Source organism: Prionailurus viverrinus, chromosome C1, assembly GCF_022837055.1.
Source record: "Prionailurus viverrinus isolate Anna chromosome C1, UM_Priviv_1.0, whole genome shotgun sequence".
NCBI lineage: Eukaryota > Metazoa > Chordata > Mammalia > Carnivora > Felidae > Prionailurus > Prionailurus viverrinus.
This window is the reverse complement of record NC_062568.1, coordinates 41,950,831-41,969,740: the sequence shown is the minus strand read 5'-3', so window position 1 is coordinate 41,969,740 and position 18,910 is coordinate 41,950,831.

Here is an 18,910-nt window from a genome sequence, read left to right as displayed (position 1 = left end):
GGTGATTCAAGCAGAGTATTACTGATGTGAGGATGGACAAATATAATTATGGAGCTGAACAGAGAGTCCAGAAGTAGAATGATCCATGTATGTCCAACTCATACTCAACTCATAAGGCACCAGAAGAATTCAGTGGGAAAAATTTAATGAGAATTAGTGAATAAGTAACTTTCATATGAGGAAAAAAAAAATGAACCTTGAAACCTACCTCACACTAAACACAAACAACTGTTTTGAGATGTGTCATAGACCTAAATGTTAAATCTGAACCTATAAAAATTTGGAAGAAAATATGGGAGACTATCTTCATGACGTTGAGTAGGCATCTTAGAAACGGAAAATCTCTAAGCATATTAAAAATTGGTGAGTTGGACTTCCGTAAAATTATTCTTCAGAAGACAACCTTAAGAAAATAAAGACAGATTTGGACAAACTATTATATATATGGTGCGCTCTCTGTCTCTCTATCATTTTACATATATTATATCTATCTATAAATAGATAGGTATGTATCAGTCTGTATCTAAGGTATATAATGAATTGTTACACCCAAAAAAATACCCAATAAAATATACAAAAAAGATGAACACATAAGTCACAAAGAAAGGTATATAAATATTCAATAAGTATGTGAAATAGTGCTCAATATTATGTCATCAGTGAAATGAAAATATAAACCATTTGAAATACCCCTACATGTCTACCAGAATGGCTACATTTAAAGGCAGTCATTTAAAAATATTGGCAATATAGGGAGCAAGAGGAAGTCTCAAACATTGCTGGTGGGAGTGTAAATGTTGCAACCACTTTTTAAAAAGTTTGTCAGTTTCTTATAAAGTTTGATATATATTTACCTTGTGACCCAGCAATTCCACACCTAACCAAGAAAAATGAAAACATATATACACAAAAGGACTTGTGATCAATTTTCATAGAAGTTTAAACTATAATGAACAAAAACTGGAAACATCCCACATGGCCATCAAGATACTAGATAAACAAATTGTGGCATATTCATACAATTGAATAGCACTCAGCAATAAAAATTCCAATATGCATAACAATATGGATGATTGCAAAAACATTATTTTGAGTGAAATACAAAAACAGACATAAAAAATACATACTGTATGATTGCATTTATAAGAATTTCTAAAAAAGGTCAAGTTGTTTATGATGATTGTAATTAGACCATTGTTTGGTGAGGGATGGGATAGGGACAGAGATTGAAAAGTGGCATGAGGGAAGTTCCTGCAGTTGGGAAATAGCCAGTTTTGAAAGAAGTGTAGGTTAGAGGACTGTATGCATTTTTCTGACATCATCATACTGAGCACAAAAGATATGTGTATTTTATGTATAGTGTAATTTGAGAAAAATAATAATATAATGGAAGCAAGATTTAGTATTTATAGGTAATAGCCAATCAGAAATGCCTGTCACTAACCCCCCCAAAAAAAATGCAAGTTAAGTTTGTTAGGATTTCCTATCATATTTCAAAATAATTTCTATGTAAATATATTAATTTACATTGTATTAAAATCAAAGGCAACATATAGAGAAATCTCTGTATATAATATATCTTCACTGAATCCTATTCACTACATCTACAACATCTACTCACTTTGATAATGTATTCTTTAATGACAGAAATAGAAACAAAAGTTTAAAACGCATCCTTATATTAGTTTTTGTAGTTAAAATTAAGCGTGTTATGTGAAAAATTTAACACAGTTTAATTACTTTACAAATTATTCCTTTAAAATATCTGGATTTCAAAATGTTATATAAAATTGGTGATTTCTTCAGATATGTGAATAGAAATATATTAAGATAGCATGTTATTTCAATAATTTTTCTATTCTAGTCTTCTAAAAATACTATTATGTTGTATTTAATGTTTGTTACCTTGATCCTTTTACATAATATATTTAGTATCATTACCCCAACTATAGTATTGTTTTAATTGGAAAAACTCTATTAAAATCATATATGTGATAGAACAGCTTTGAAAGTAGAGAAATTTAAGGAAATATTCAAGCATGAGTAATTTTTTTAATGAATTGGCAACAGAGTTGGCTTATATTTATCTCTAAGAATACTTACATTAAAATTAAGTATAGTGATTATACCAGAATGTTATATTCATTTTGAAGCAAGAAATCTCTTGGATGAATGGATTTATTGAGAAAGACAAGTGAACCAATATATTTCTTAAGTTAGAAATTTTTATTTTTTTCAAATGTCATCGTAATAATTAGTGAGCATGAATTAATATAAACTTATTATATACTCTGCCTACAAAACTTACATTTTTTATTCTACTTGATGTTAGTACATATATTCATGCCTAAAGAATGTTCATTTTTTAAAATACATATTTCTGTTTTTTTTTTTTCAACGTTTTTATTTTATTTTTGGGACAGAGAGAGACAGAGCATGAACGGGGGAGGGGCAGAGAGAGAGGGAGACACAGAATCGGAAACAGGCTCCAGGCTCCGAGCCATCAGCCCAGAGTCTGACGCGGGGCTCGAACTCACGGACCGCGAGATCGTGACCTGGCTGAAGTCGGACGCTTAACCGACTGCGCCACCCAGGCGCCCCTACATATTTCTGTTTTTAACTATAAGCTTTTCATAGCAGTAATATAACAAGATGATATTGTTTTTATTATTTCAGTGGTATATGTATATATATGTATATATATCTTATAAGCATCTTACACCTCATATATATATAAAATCTTATAAATGTTAATACCGCTTTTAAAAATACATAGAGACAGTGAACTATATTACAAAAGAAAGAAGTTACAATACCAGAAGATGCTGCTTCTAGTTCATGTTCTGCCGCATGTATATAAAAATCTATCACATAAGCTTTCTGAGCTCTGAAAATTTGATGTTAATAGCATCTTTCTAACCAGGATGTTGGAGGATTACATATTTTGGGGATCATATGTTAGAAGGATTACTTTGGAAAGAACCTTGTAAACTTTAGAGTTCTGTAAAGATATTAGGAATTATTATATCATTAAGTGTAAGTAAATTCATGAAACTTTTGTGTTCGTAGAGTAAGGCATGCTGTTTTATCATTATACTTTACACTAGAATGAAGAAATGACAATTATAAATTATTGACTATAAATAATGAAAATAGGTATTATCGAATACATGTTACTTCCCAGGAACTACTATAAATAGCTATTATTAACTAATTCTGACTTAGATAGGATACTTATTTTATCCATGGTCACACATCTGTAGCTGTGCTCTTAACTGCAACAATATGCACTGTGTTGTATACTATAAATCTTTTATATGTATTAATTGCATTGATTCACATTGGTGCAAAAAAGATCATTAGATGGAGTGCATTAACTAGATTATTTTTAATATTTAGAAGAAAATACCACATTGCTTTTTATTTTAATTTATTGAAGGAAACTATTCCTGTATTTCATTTCTCCTGTGTTCAGGGAAATAGTTTATCTCACTATTTCCTTTGACATATCAAAATATATTCAATTTTGAGAAGATAAACCAAATAGTTACTTGCATGCATTTATAGGACAATATTATTTGTTTCTTTCAAAACAAACTTGAGTTTTAGAGTTTAATTTCCCACAAGCAAAAAAGCATCAGAAAATCTAAACGAACAACAGTGAAGAAATAAATTGGGAAACTTCCACATTGAAGATATGATGGAATGACATAGGTTAGATTTACGTTCCCAACTTAAACAACCAGAAAACTAGGCAAATATACAGCGTGGAGGGTGGTGATGGTGGTGGTAGTGAAGTTTTTCAGACATTGGACAGTGGGTAGCACAAGGCAATGATCCCAGCCATAGTAAAGCTGAGAGAATTCATTACCAGTGGGCCAATACTATGATGTATGTTAAGGAAATCTTTCAAGAAACAAATGAGGTGAGCCCCATGATTCCACCAGCTGACTGGCTATAGAGAATTTCCAATCCTCGATAGAAAGATGGGAGCCCAGATAGAGACAAGAAGTCTTCTTGAATCGAGGAGATAGAAAGTATAGCTTGGGGAGGCCAAAGAGGCTAGAATTTGTGGGGAAGAGCAGAGAAGAGAGATGAAGACACTTCAGAGAGAGAGAGAGAGAGAGAGAGAGAGGAGTGTGAGAGAGATTGGGAGAGACAGAGAGAGGGAAAGAAAAGTGGAGGGGGTAGGGCAGGAGGGGAGAAAAGAGGAGATAGGAGATATACTAGGGGTTAGTGAAGAATCAGGTAACTATCATATACTGTTGTTGTTGGGAGTATAAATTAATCACTTTAGAGAGTAATTCGGTATAATTTCACTAGTGCACACAGCCTAACTCAGCATTTAAATACTTAGTTAACATTCTAGAGTAATTGGCAAAGTTGCATAAGGAAAGATATGTAAAGGATGGTTTTTTTTTTTTTTTTTGCAAGAAAGGTGGCTCACTTGAGATCAGCAGAGTATTCCCCTTGTCTTTGGTTGGGTATTGATTGACACACACTTGAGAGAAAACTGCTCTTCTTTGATTTCTTATATTAATAGTTTGTATGCTCTCTCTTTTTAATCTTAGTTAGCCTGGCTCAAAGCTTGTTGGTTTTACTGATCTTTTCAGAGAGCCAGTTTTTGGTTTCATTTATTTTACCAATTGATTTCCTATTTTCAATTTCATTGATTTCTACTCTGAAGAGAGCTGATTGGAGTTGAATATTTCCATTTCCTTGGTTCAGTTGGGCTCTAATAATACTCTGGCCTGTTAGGTTCTGGTTAATTAGTTTCTCCTGAGGACAGGCCTTGTTAAGAATGCAGTGTTCTAGAGTATTTCAAAATGATTCCCTTCCCCTCTCCCTGTAGGGAGCACAATGGGATTTTTCTCTGATATTTACAGGAAGAACCTGGATAATCTGGAGATGAATCTCACAAAATTGTGGAGGCTCCCCTGTGACTGGGTACCCTGGAGTTTTTAACTCTCAGAGTTCCTTACACTGACCCTGAAGGAATTACCCAATTATAGTTCAGGTTTTCCTACTCTGGCCTGGATTCCTGTTGCAGTTTCCACTTGTGAATCTCTGCTTTGGTAAGCCATGACCTGCTATTTTTACTTGTCTGTTTCTCCAGTCTTGGGGAATTGTACCTCTTAAATCCATTTCCCTATTTTTGTCCATCCTCCAACCTCTTCCCCTCTGACAGCCATCAGTTTGTTTTGTGTAACTTTGAGTTTATTTCTGTTTTGTCTGGTTTGTTTGCTTTGTGTTTTAAATTCCATATATAAGTGAAATCACATGGTGTTTGTCTTTTCTCTGACTTATATTTCACTTAGCATAATACCCTCTAAGTCCATCCATGTTGTTGCAGATGGCAAAATTTCATCCTCTTTTATGGGTAATATTCCATTGTGTGCATGTATACTACATATTCCTTATCCATTCATCTATTAATGGACATTTAGTAGTCCTCCTTACTGTTAAGAATTTATAAGAAAAAACAAATGCTATTCAGAAGTATATCTCCTTTATTTATAATAAGGATTACTGTGCTGTATTGATTTTTTGAAACATGTCTTTAAGCATTTATACTTATAAATTTAATTTCAAAATGCCCTTAGGCATCATGGTGCGACAAAGGAGATTAATTAGTGACAACTCAGATTGACTGATGAGACTAATAGAAGATTTAGCAACCAATAGGTTTTGCTTAGTGTTATTTCCAGGAGGAAACATTTAATCTACTATTGAGTGGAGATGAAATTTTGATTTTTAACAGATGTATTCATTCATAGTATTCCTAGTCATATTATTTGGCATAATATATACATATATATGTGTGTGTATGTGTGTGTGTATGTACAAGCATATTTCTATATACACCACATACCTAGTCACTTTTATTTAAGATGATTATATTGTGTGTATATATGTACATATACATATTTGTATTCATATACACATACAAATGTATCTATACACACTCATATTTATACAGACACTTCTTATTGTTTCTGCAGCATAGTTCATAGTTACTCAAAGTTTGGTGAAATGTTTATTAGTATTTTTTCAAGAGAAGAAAGAAGTTCTCTAGAGGTTCAATTAGTTCCTTTTTAAGTGTTTGTATCTTCGTGGACACTTCCTTTGTTAGTTTGCATGTGTCTTGTCAGTAGTAAAGGTGTATATTTCACGCTTCAGTGGGCACAGCTGGACCTTACCACCTGGTACTTTTTTTAGTCAGCTTTAGAAAAGTTATAAATAGGTCAGCCTTCCAAGAAGTACTCTTTGTGAAAGAATATTCTTCGATTAATAGTTCTGTTGATATTTTCCTTCAACTGGTCTTAATACCTATCAACGTTCCAAGTTTGTATGTGTTCCCACATGTAATTCTTTATCTCTGTATATTTAATTGATTAATATATTTCATTCCAGTCCTTATTATAGTAACTATCATGGATGCACAGCTCTGTTTTTTAACCCTTGGCAAGATGCTCAAAAGTTTTTCTCAATATCTTCATTTGCAGCATGATAACACAGTCTACTTCACAGGATTGTGATGACAGTATTTTAGTACACTTGAGCACTTAGAACAGTTCATAGTACATAGTAGTCACTCAGTAACTGCTAATTAATACTTAATATTTGTTAGAAAGGCTAATGTTAAATACTTTGTCATAAATTGTTAACTTTATATCATTGGCATCCCTGATTATATTCTGTCAGTTTTACCTTCACAGAGACTTTTGTATGGAGACATTTATGTCTCCAGAATCACTAATCTCTAACCCTTTACATAGACCACTATAATATCTTTTAAAAATATTTGTCTTTAGACTTTAGTGATTAACCAATATACACATTGCCAATATAATTTATTTATAAAAAAATATATATATTCATACCATTACTCTTCAAGTCTTCAATTGGTTTTTCTAATAATGAACTACAATATTCTAAGTATGGCATACAAACCTTTTGGTGGTTTTGTTTTGAACATTATTAGTAATAAAGTAAAATCTTCTGCCATCCCAGAAATCTCCACGAATGTAAAAAGGAAAGAAAATAGTTTTATTTATTATTAGTGAGTAAGCATTAAAACAGATTGCAGTGTATATCATAGGCCATCAGCTAAAGACATTACAAAGACAGAAAGAAGTCTCATGCTTTCATACAACCACGCAAATACAATCTATACATACAAGTTCGTTATTTTACTCAAAAGAAAAATAATCTCATGTCTCCAAGACAAGCAAAAAGTTACCACTTGTATCCAAATGTCTAGAAACATAGGGAGACAGGACACAATCTTCCCTGATGTTCACATTTCAAAAAGATGGACCCTAAGAAAATTTCCTAAGATGCAAAACTAGCAAAAGTCCTATTTAGCTTTTAAAAGATTTTCATACCTTTCTGGAGTGCCTGGCTGGCTTAGTCGGTAGAACATGCAACTCTTGATCTTGGGTTTGTGAGTTCAAGCCACACGTTGGGTGTAGAGCTTACTTTAAATAAAAAAAAATACACACACATACATACATACATACATACATACATACACAAAGGGGCACCTGGGTGGCTCAGTCGATTTGAGTGTCTGACTCTTGATTTCAGCTCAGGTCATGATCTCACAGTTTGTGAGACCAAGCCCCACATTGGGCTCTGTGCTGACAGCACAGGGCCTGCTTGGGATTCTCTCTCTCTCCCTATCTCTTTACCCCTCTCCCACCCACGTTCTCTCTCTCTCTCTCTCTCTCTCTCTCTCTCCCTCTCAACAAATAAACATTTAAAAAATATTTAAAAAATAAAAATAAATAAAAGATTTGCATACATTTCAAAGAGATAGAAAAGATTTGCAATTACAAGTTTAAATTACAAGGAAGTACTATAAGAAAAAGAGAGAGGGAAAATGTTCTTTTTCAAATTTGGTGCTAGGGAAAATTAAATTTTTTAAAGATTTGTTATTACTCCTAACTCTTGTCACAGTTTTTCATGTTAGCTTAATTTTCTGGCAATTTCCTATACCACCCTGAAGCACATTGTATTTGTACTAATTTCCACCATACCTTGATACTTCCATGACTTTACTGATAAAATTTTTCCTTCCTCCTAAAACATCCTTCCTTTCTTTGTCTTTCTGAAACATCTAGGCATTTCTCAAAGATCAGGCCAAATATCACTTTATTTATACATTTGTAAATATCAGAACTGTTGTATCTAGTGGGAAAAAAAGTATATATATGTAAAAAACATACTGTTTACCAAGCAAAGATATATCACAGCATACAAAAAGTATATTTCTTATAAAAGAGACAAGTTTGGAGTGCCTCGGTGGACAGTCAGTTAAGCGTTAAACTTGTGATTTTGGATGAGGTCATGATCTCACAGTTCATGAGTTCAAGCTGTTTGTCGGGCACTGTGCTGAGTGTGGAGTCTGCTTGGGATTCTCTCCCTCCTCTCTGTGCCTCCCCCAATTACATGTATATGCTCTCTCTCGAAATAAATTTAAATGAATGAATGAATGAATGAATGAATGAATGAGATGAGTTTGATAGGTTTATATATATAATAATACTGGGGGTGCCCGGGTGGCTCAGTGGGTTAAGTGGCCAACTTGATTTCAGCTCAGGTCACGATCTCATGCTTCATAAGGAATTCTGCTTTGGGCTCCATGCTGTCAGTGGAGTCTGCTTGAGATTCTCTCTCTCTCCTTCTCTGCCCCTGCCCCACTCACACATTTTTTTCTCTCTCCCTGTCACAAAATGAATAAAGTTTTTTTAAAAAAAGAATAATACTGGACATATGTGATCAAATATGGCAAATGTGAATAGGTGCATGAAAAATATACAAATTTTAATGCTTTTATTTTTTTACTTGAACCTCACCAAGCAGGAAGTGAATATGCAGAATAGGAAAATAATGTACACATAGGTTACTTGTCAATGTACTACAAAGTCTCTGTAATTTGGAAGAGGAGAGAGTCGTAATTCTGTGTATCAGCTGTGAGCACAAGACCACAAACAGCTGCTTCTGATCTCTATGTTGCCCTTCAACTTTCCAATTTGGAGGATCCATAAACACATCAAGATGAATGAGATAGGGATTTGAGGCTTCCCAATTTTTGGTGAGCCATTATAAAACTTGCCTCTCCAACATATTTATAAGTTATGATAAATGTGCTGGCAATTTACTTTGTAGTATAATCAGCCACATTTCACCTGAGAGTTGTATGTACGCTTATGTAACTTTGACTTATCTGAGTTTTTATTTGAAAGTGATTAGTCATCCTATTCTTCAACCTTACCTAGCATCATGTCTAAAGCAGGAAATTGAGAAACCTCATATTTAATTTCCTAAGAATAAAATTTCATTGCTTTGATAATATATTTAAGTTTATAGCAATCTACAAGAGCCCTGGTTTGTTTTTATGTCTATGGATGTTTTTAAGCATTAGTTGTCAAATGTCAGATAACATGTACTGCCAATTAGTTTTTTTCTGACCAATGAAACAAACTTTGTCTTAAAATGGGGTGTTTTTTTTTTTTTTGGAACACTGAAAAACTGAAAAAATGAAAGTTAAAATTGATTATATTTCAATAATAGGAAACAATATCCAAATTGGAATGAATTACAGAAACTCATAAACCATTTGCCAAGTGGTCTGAGATTGTGTCCCACTAGCACATAGAGGAGAGAAACAGATAATAGGAAATCTAGACAGAAAAACCTGGGTATCTAAAGAGGTGTTATGGGAACATAGGAAGGGGATTCAGGCCTGAATCCAAATTAGCCTCCAGCACTGATGAGCTGCTTGCTTGTGAGTGTGTTGAATTTCATTCTTGGTGCATGTACACTTTCCATCTGAGAAAAATTTGCCTCTAAGAGTTGTAGAGAACTGAATTGAGATATGTCCTAAATGGTATTTCAATGCCTAGAATGTCTTAAGATCTTAACCAAACTTACTCCTGTTTTACTCTTTTTCTGAACCTTCTGCTAGAAAAAACCTAATGTTTGATGCCTTAGCAATTGTGAAAGGTAGATTTATTATGAAAAGAACAAATAATTTGGGAGTGCCTGGATGATTCAGTCACTGGAGCATCCAACTCTTGATCTTGAAATTGTGAGTTCAAGTCCCACATTTAGTGTAGAGATTACTTAAAGAAAAGAATAAATAACTGTAATATGGATGATCCATATATTGTTAATAAGCAAAGCTCCATCTTACTTGCTTTTTATATAAGATGTATCTTGTTTTCAAAATTTAGCTCTGACATTGGTGAATAAATTTTACAAGGAGAATAAAATATAAGGAAGATAATAGTACCTGAATCACAGAGTTATTGTGAAGATCAAATACCTAATGTAAGTTTAAAAAAAAGAAAAGATAACAAAAGCCTAATCTAAAACATAGAAGGCACTTATAAGTGATACTTTTGATTAGGCTGCTTATGTTGTTGATTTGACAGAATTAGTGTTGATGATGATGAAGTTATCTCCATATTTTAACACTGAATAGAGCATATTCAAGCTTATTTTTTTAATGTATTTACTCTCATAGGCAAGAAGAAGCAATTAATGATGTACACCATACATTTATTAAAATATTTCAAATTTTTTTCACTAGATTCTACTTTTTAAAAATTTTAATGTGAATATAAACAATCACCCTTTCATCAAGTAGATCAGACTTATCATTGGTAGAGTTAGTCTGAATACTGAAACAGGAGCAGACATCTTAATTATGACATTAAATGACAAAAAACACAAGTGGGTATATTCAGTACCAGTTTTATGCTGCTGACAGAATTGCTCATGTTTAACTGACTGTTGGGAGAATGCTATTTATGCAGTTGCACTAATGATGATTCCACTGGAACTCGAGTCTTCGTGTCATATTAACCCCTATAAAGGAAGCCCTGCACTGCTTAACTTTTCTCCTTCTTTCTCATGGTATCTTTCATCATATCATTACATGTGTCTCCATAGAAACAGAAAGCATTTTTCTTAAAAGACAAAAGGTGAACGATTCCTGCCTAATCCCATCATTATTCTTCAGAGATTACTTTATTTTATTGCAAGTGAAAATGCTTTCAAAAGCAGTCTCTACTCTGCAATTAAGAACAGGGCAGTTTAATCCTTGCAATAAAGCTGAACCAACAGCAGCTAAGAACTGTTTTATTAACTTCCTAGAGGATTTGTAGCTACGTAACATTAAAGGGTGCCTCATAGTAAACTAAATTCCAGGGGAAAAAATAGTATATTTCAACCACATATGAAATGTCAGGAAAGCCCCTAAGGAGGTATGATATATTTGGTCTTCTTAAGTACCTATCAACAAAATGACACCATGTAGTATCTGTTTATCGCAGGCTGACACTCTACCAGTTCTTAAATATTTGAGATTGATATTTAAGATTAATAAAAATGCTGATAGTAATTTATGGTTTCTGGCTACTTAGTACAGAAATTGTATGGATCAGGGACCATCTCTCAAATGCATGAAGCTGTTGCATATTTCTGTTTTCATTATTGCTTTTGCATATTTTTAAATAAACACATATGGTTTATAATCCATATTACAAAATATTACATTGATTCATCTACTTCCTTTCAAAAGCATCATACAAAAATCATCAATGACCTTTCATGTCCCATACCCTGATATTTAGGGCTTTCTATTTTTATAGGCAATTGCCTGTTTTCTGTCCTCCTTTATGGCCTCTTAAAAATATATGGATAGGCATGTGGTGTCTGTAGTTTGCAGCAGATGGGAGGAGTTCAAAACGTCCTAGAAAAAAATCTACAAAAATATTAACACTTCATGCAGACAGTTATAAAAAACTTCACAAATTGGTATTGGAATTTTGAGAAGATGCAAATGACTTTAGGAGTAGAGAAGTAATAGGATGTGTGCGTGTGTGTGTGTGTGTGTGTGTGATGCATGTATGTACATATGTATATATGATGTGTGTGTAACTGTTTGAGGTACTTAATTTATTTCTCTGGGTTTATGAAACATGATTAATTTCAGTCAAAATTAGAAGAAAATACAAAAGATAAGTTTTTGGTTTCCTCCAATGTAACTGTTATTACATTTTCTTCTTTGGTAAAGTGGGTTAATTGTGTTGAAGTAGGGTAATCATGTGTATACTTCCTTTTGTTTTTTGAGTCTTTAAAGTGTGGTTAACTTATTTTTTAAATAAAAGGCTGAAAGTTAAAAATGATGCAAAAGAATACATGGTTGTAAGCAGGTGACAGAAGCTGCTGCAATCCCCTTTTCTTTCTTTACTAATGAACAGATCTTTAAATTTTAGCTGGATGCTAGGCCACTTAGAATATAGACTAGAATATGAGGCTTTATCACAGCAGGTTGAATACATGTGACTAATCCTGATTAACATCGTGCTAATCTAAGTAATGGATGCATGAACTTGAAATGACAGCATGTAGCCTAAGTGCCTTTTTCCTTTTCTCCCTGGCTCAAACACAGCTTTGGTTGTGATCCCTTTGTGGACAAGGTGAATTTGAGTTGTGCCATAAAATGGGTGAGCAATAAGTTAGAAGGAACTTGAATCTCTGACATATTGCTGTTATAGACAGGTCACTCTTAATTCTCGTTCTTTCTTGGAGCAGCTGAACTTGTATTCTCATTAACGTAGAACGCCTTATATGTAAGTGCAAATATTCACTTAATTAACAAATATTTACTGAGAGTTAACTATATACCAACAACTGATTCTTTCATGGTAATTAAATTCTTGTGCGATAGGGAGATAATAAAAACAATATAAATAAGTATGGAAGTAAAAGCAGGTTGTAATAAATAAGGGCTTTTCATTTAGACAATTTTGCAATTTAGAATACTAGAAGATTAGAGTTTGAGAAGGTTCCAGTGGTTTTAAGCGTCGAAAGTGATAACAATACACAAATTCAAACTAGATAATAATGTAATATTTGAAGAGAATAAGGTATTGAAGATATGATATTGCCAAAAAAGAATAGTAAGTTTGAAATGACTGAAGGACACGTTGAAGCTACAAATTGGTGATAATAACTTTCTTGTTTAATGGGATGTATTCAGAAGTTGGTATATATATTTATAAATGTATATGAATAAATATAAAAGTTATAAGAAGAAAATAATATATAATATTGAAGCAAGTTAAATGGTACCTTAAAACATAATGCTTAAAAATTATAAAGCCATCAGAAAATACAAATTATACTCCTTAATGAAGGAATGGAAACTCAAGCCTATTGGATAAGGGTAGACAGATATAACTGCTATATTTCTACACTAAATATGAAATTTAAAATCTATATGAGAAGTAGAGCTACACAAAAAATTTGATATGCAATTCTAGGAAAACATTTACATATATCTCTTTTAAAGCAATATGTATTTATTTCATATTAAATTTTAGCTCCGGCCAATATTTATAATATATTATTTTTATGAAAATAGTCCTTTGATGATATAACTTAAAATTTATCTATTTTCTACGTATATCTGCTTTAATCTTTAAAAAAAAATAACAGTTTTGACTGTTATGCCATGGACAGATGCCTGACTATTTAATGGACCAATTCATAGTATGCACAAAATGAGACAAAATATTGAGCTATTTTCAAGAAGCAAAAATACCGTGAAGAATAATTCTGACTTATTAAGAAATCAGACATTGAAAATCATAACATGATTGTCTGCTAAGTGCCTTAAAAAAAATAATTGTTAGTTCATGCTTTTAAATTTGTTAATAAAAAAAAACCTTTATTCAAACTCTTCTCTCTTGCTGTGAATTGAATCTTTTATTTCATTGCATAGTCTAGTCAAAAGCTTAAAGCAATTATACACAGATGTGAAATCCAGTGACCTCTAATTAGCCTTATTTCAAGCCATGCTCTTGACAAAGAGCAGCATCACCTTAGGAAAGAATTAAAGGATAAGCAGATGCTCAGTAAGTATTTGTTGAATGAGTAATTTTAATACCTGTGTCATGTCTCAGCATTGAACACAGTTTAATTATAGTCAACTGAAGGTTAAATTGTTGAGATGGATCTTGTTGCTATCTTTATAAGGAATGTGAACAAAATACTGTATACACAGTTATTAATTTATACTAAAGTAGAAGTATGTTTGAATATATAGAGACAATTTTAAGACTTCTGGATGCATACTTAAATATGGAATTATAAAATATGCCCTATTAAGTTGATATTATCTAAAGCCAATCTCTTCACTTGGTCACTACATCCCATCTTCTCTTTCTACTCAAGAATTTTGGCCTACGGTTTTTTTCTCTCATGTCATAAATTTTCCCTTCTGTACTGGATTATCCCCAGTAACATATAAACAACATATTATTTATTCCATCTTTAAAAAAAACAATGAATAAGCATAAACTTTTGTTCAATGTATTGTTTCTCTTTACAGCAGTGATCCTCAAAAGAATTCTTGGGGTGCCTGTCTGGCTTAGTCAGTAGAGCATGTGACTCTTGATTTCGGGGTTATGAGCTCGAGCCCATGTTGGGGGTAGAGAACTTAAAAAGAAAAAAAAAAGAATTATCTACATCGTCAGTCTCTAGTAACTCTCCTCCCATTAACTCTCTCCAACCACCCCAAACCGTATTGCCCTATAATTCCCAGTGCAACTACTCTTGAACTCTCTGTTGCTAATGGTTGATTCTTTCAATTCATTAATTTACTGTGTGCTTTATCTTGTTATATAGTTTCTTTACTTGGCTCCTGAAAACCACATTTCATTGCTTTTTCTCCTACTTCACTGAGAAGAGTTTTTGTTTGTTTGTTTGTTTGTTTACTTATGTTTTATTGATTCTTTCTCTTCCCCTAGAACTCTTAAGCATGGAGTGATCCATGCCTTAGTCTTTGGCCCCTTCCTGTGCTACCTACAGTCTCTTCTTTGCTAATTTCATTTAGTCTCCTGGTATTGTATAACATTTGTATGCCAACTGCTTTCTACATTTATATTTTTAGACCATTTTCTCTAGCTCCAGCCTCATATATCAATTGCCTTCTTGATAAAGCTGATAGGCATGTGAAACACAATGTGCTTGCCTGAAACTAGACCCTTCTGATCTCTCCCCATCCTAAATTTGTTCCTAACCCAGACTGCCCCAGCTCAGTGATTACAATTTTATCCTGTATGTTTCTCAAGACAAAAACCTTAGTGTCATTGACTCCATTTTTTCCTTGTCATACCACATTCAGTCTGTCATGAAATCTTATTTGCTTTCCTTTTGAAATATACCTAACATCAGATTTCTTTCACCATCTCCATGTTGTTCAAGCTACCCATCATCTCTTCTTTGAATTAGTTTATTAGTTTCTCAACTGGTCTTGCTCCTTCTCATTTTGCCCCCCCCCATACTTTGTATTAGCAACACAACACTCAAAATTATGATTTTGATAAAATACATATCAGATGATGTTACTTCCTCTGCTTGAAAGTCTTCTCAGGGCTCCTGATTTCACTCGCTGCAGATGTTGAAGCCCGGAAAAGACCTTATGAGTTGGTCTCTTGCTTCTCCTCTCACCTCATCTCCTATTGCTCCCTCTCTTGCCCACTCCTCCAGTCAGAGTGACCTTTTTCTTCAGATATACCAAGACAATAGGGATACCACTAACTAAATGTCCTTATTGCGGTAGTTTCCTCAGAGTGGAACTCCATTCCTTGGGAATCTGTATGATTTACAATCTCATATTGGTCATTGTTCAAACATCACCTTCTCACTGATGTTTACCGTGGCCATGCTAATATAAAATTGTTACCCAGCAACCCTCCCTCTACTATATTCTTGTCAGTCTTCACTGACCCTGCCTAGTTTGCTTTCTTTTTTCAATAGAACTTATTACCACCCAATATACTTTATTTATTATGTTTACAAAGTTACAGTCATTCCTAACAATTCCAAAAAATCAGGAATGTGTATGTTTTGTTCATTGTTGAATCCTAAGTACCTAGAACAGTGCCTCCCACATACTGTATGCTAAATAAGTAGTTATTGACTAGATGAATACTGTTATATTAAAACAGAAGTAAAAAAAATTATCACATGCATTCAATGATTAATATTATTTGAATATTGTCAAATGGCTATCCAATGGTGCATTATAATAAATGCACTTTTATTTATTCTTTGGTACTCTATTTTGTTTACACTGTTGTCATGGAAATGGAAAAGCTTATACTTAAAATACTTGAAATTTCTAAAAAAAAAAAAGAAATTTCTTCTTGATACCACTTAGAAAGAGATTATACCAAACCTAATAACTATAACCAGCTCCTTTAGCACTTAAGTAAACCTCTGGCTTCCATTTATAGAGATTTAGATGATCAAGATTCTAGCCATGGGTCATCTACAAGATAACTGTTTAACGTTTGGCGAAGTACTTTAGAGTACACATCTTTCACTTTTGAAGTAAAGGAAATAACTTGCTCTATAAAGTTTATAAGATGGTTAGAAATATCAAGAGATTATGTAAAGGAAAAAAAACTATAAACAAGTATAAATTCTCTACGGTATAATAAATTATTGTGATTATAAAAACTATACATTTCAGTTTTTGACATTTCATTCTGATGTATTGACAGGCTACTCTAAACTCAAATGTGTTCTCTAGTTTAAAACAATAATAAACTATGAAGACTTTTAATAATTTTAAAATGTTTAGGAATATTTTCAAGTATACACTATATATTTTTAAATCCCATTTTAAGTTTCTTAATTATTTAATTTGAAAATTCCATTCTAAATAGAGAGTTACGCAAAACTAGAAGAGAAAGGAAACAAATATATCTTCATATTTATTCCAAATGTGTTCATAACACAAAATGAAATGGGTTTCTTTTACTGATATTATAGTAATGGAAAGAATGAAATTCAATACAAATTAGTTTCTAGTAGATTATCAAATGTTTAAATTATCAAAAAATGCCAAGGTTTATAATATATTGTTATATAAATGATATCTACAGGGGCTCCTGGGTGGCTGAGTTGGTTAAGTGTCTGATTTGATTTCAGCTTAGGTCATGATCTCACAATTTGTGGGATTGAGCCCTGCATCAAGCTCTGCATGGTACTGCAGGGTACAGAGCCTGCTTGGAATTTTCTCTCTCCCTCTCTCAGTGCCCTTCCCTGCTCGTGTGTTCTCTCTCCTAAAACAAATGAATAAACTTAGAAAAAATTATATCTACACAGTAATAATTTATTGTCATAAATATGATAGTATATAAATTTATATTTAGGTATATTTATGTTTATAACTGTATAAATAATCTATATTTTATTCAAAATTCAAGATTTAACTTTAGTATAATTTCCTGTAACAAGGTCCTTACAATTTATATTTTTAAAACAATTTCATATATGTTATCTTTTTAAATTCTCACAATGCTGATAAAAATAATATATTAATTCTGTTTTATGGAAGAATATTTTAGTGGCATCTCACAATAGCCACATTTAGTATGTCTTTATATCCTGTATCTGTATCATGGTTCAATATTCTTTGCATCCTCTCTTATTTAATAAGACATATATGTTTGTGTATATCCTGAGCCTATATAGTTAAAAATAACTTGGGTCGCCTGGGTGGCTCAGTCAGTTAAGCATCTGACTTCGGCTCAGTTCATGATCTCACGATTCGTGAATTCAAGCCCAGTGTCAGGCTCTGTGCTGACAACTCAGAGCCTGGTGCCTGCTCCAGATTCTGTGTCTCCCTCTCTCTCTGCACCTCCCACTTGTGCTCTATCTCTGTCTCTCAAAAATAAATAAATGTTAAAAAAAAACTTTAAAAAAATTTTAAAAACTTACACAAGTATAGCAAATTTACAGACATAATTGATAATTATCATGAGTAAAATTCTTCACCTAACATGATAAAATTATCAAAACTGTTTTATCCCTACTTTTAAAAATTAGAATGTATAAGTCACTCATTGACTATCTTAAGAAAATAGGAAAAATAATTCAATGTAAATAAATGATAAGGTATGACATTTTTTAAAAGTCAAAATAACATGGTGAAAGGAATGTGTACTTTTCACCAGATCCATTCGAATTTTAGTGATAACCTAACATTAAAGTGATAACATTAAAGTGATAACTTTAGTGAGCAAGTTACATTACTTGATTTCCTCATGGACAAAATGGGTAAAATAGTATTTACTTTATATGCTCTTATATTTTTGAAGGAACACATGACAACTCTAATTAAATAAATAGGTAAATCATATATAACAGTGTAGTATCAAAAATATGATTGCAATGGCACTTAAGCAAACACTCAGATCAGTGGAACAGAGAGCCCAGAAATGGACCCACAAACATATGGCCAACTAATCTTTGACAAAGCAGGAGGAATATCCAATGGAATAAAGACAGTCTCTTCAGCAAGTGGAGCTGGGAAAACCAGACAGTGACATGCAGAAGAATGAACCTGGACCACATTCTTAAACCATACACAAAAATAAACTCAAAATGGATGAAAGACCTAAATGTAAGACAGGAAACCATCAAAATCCTTGAGGAGAAAGCAGGCAAAAACCTCTTTGACCTTGGCCGCAGCTGCTTCTTACTCAACATATCTCCAGAGGCAAAGGAAACCAAAGCAAAAATGAACTATTGGGACCTTATCAAAACAAAAAGCTTCTGCACAGCGAAGGAAGCAATCAGCAAAACTAAAAGGCAGTCGACAGAATGGGAGAAGATATTTGCAAACTACATATCAGATAAAGGGTTAGTATCCAAAATCTATAAAGAACTTACCAACTCAACACCCAAAAACCAAATAATCTAGTGAAGAAATGGTCAAAAGACATGAATAGACACTTCTCCAAAGAAGACATCCAGATGGCCAACTGACACATGAAAACATGCTCATCATCAGGGAAATACAAATCAAAACCACAAT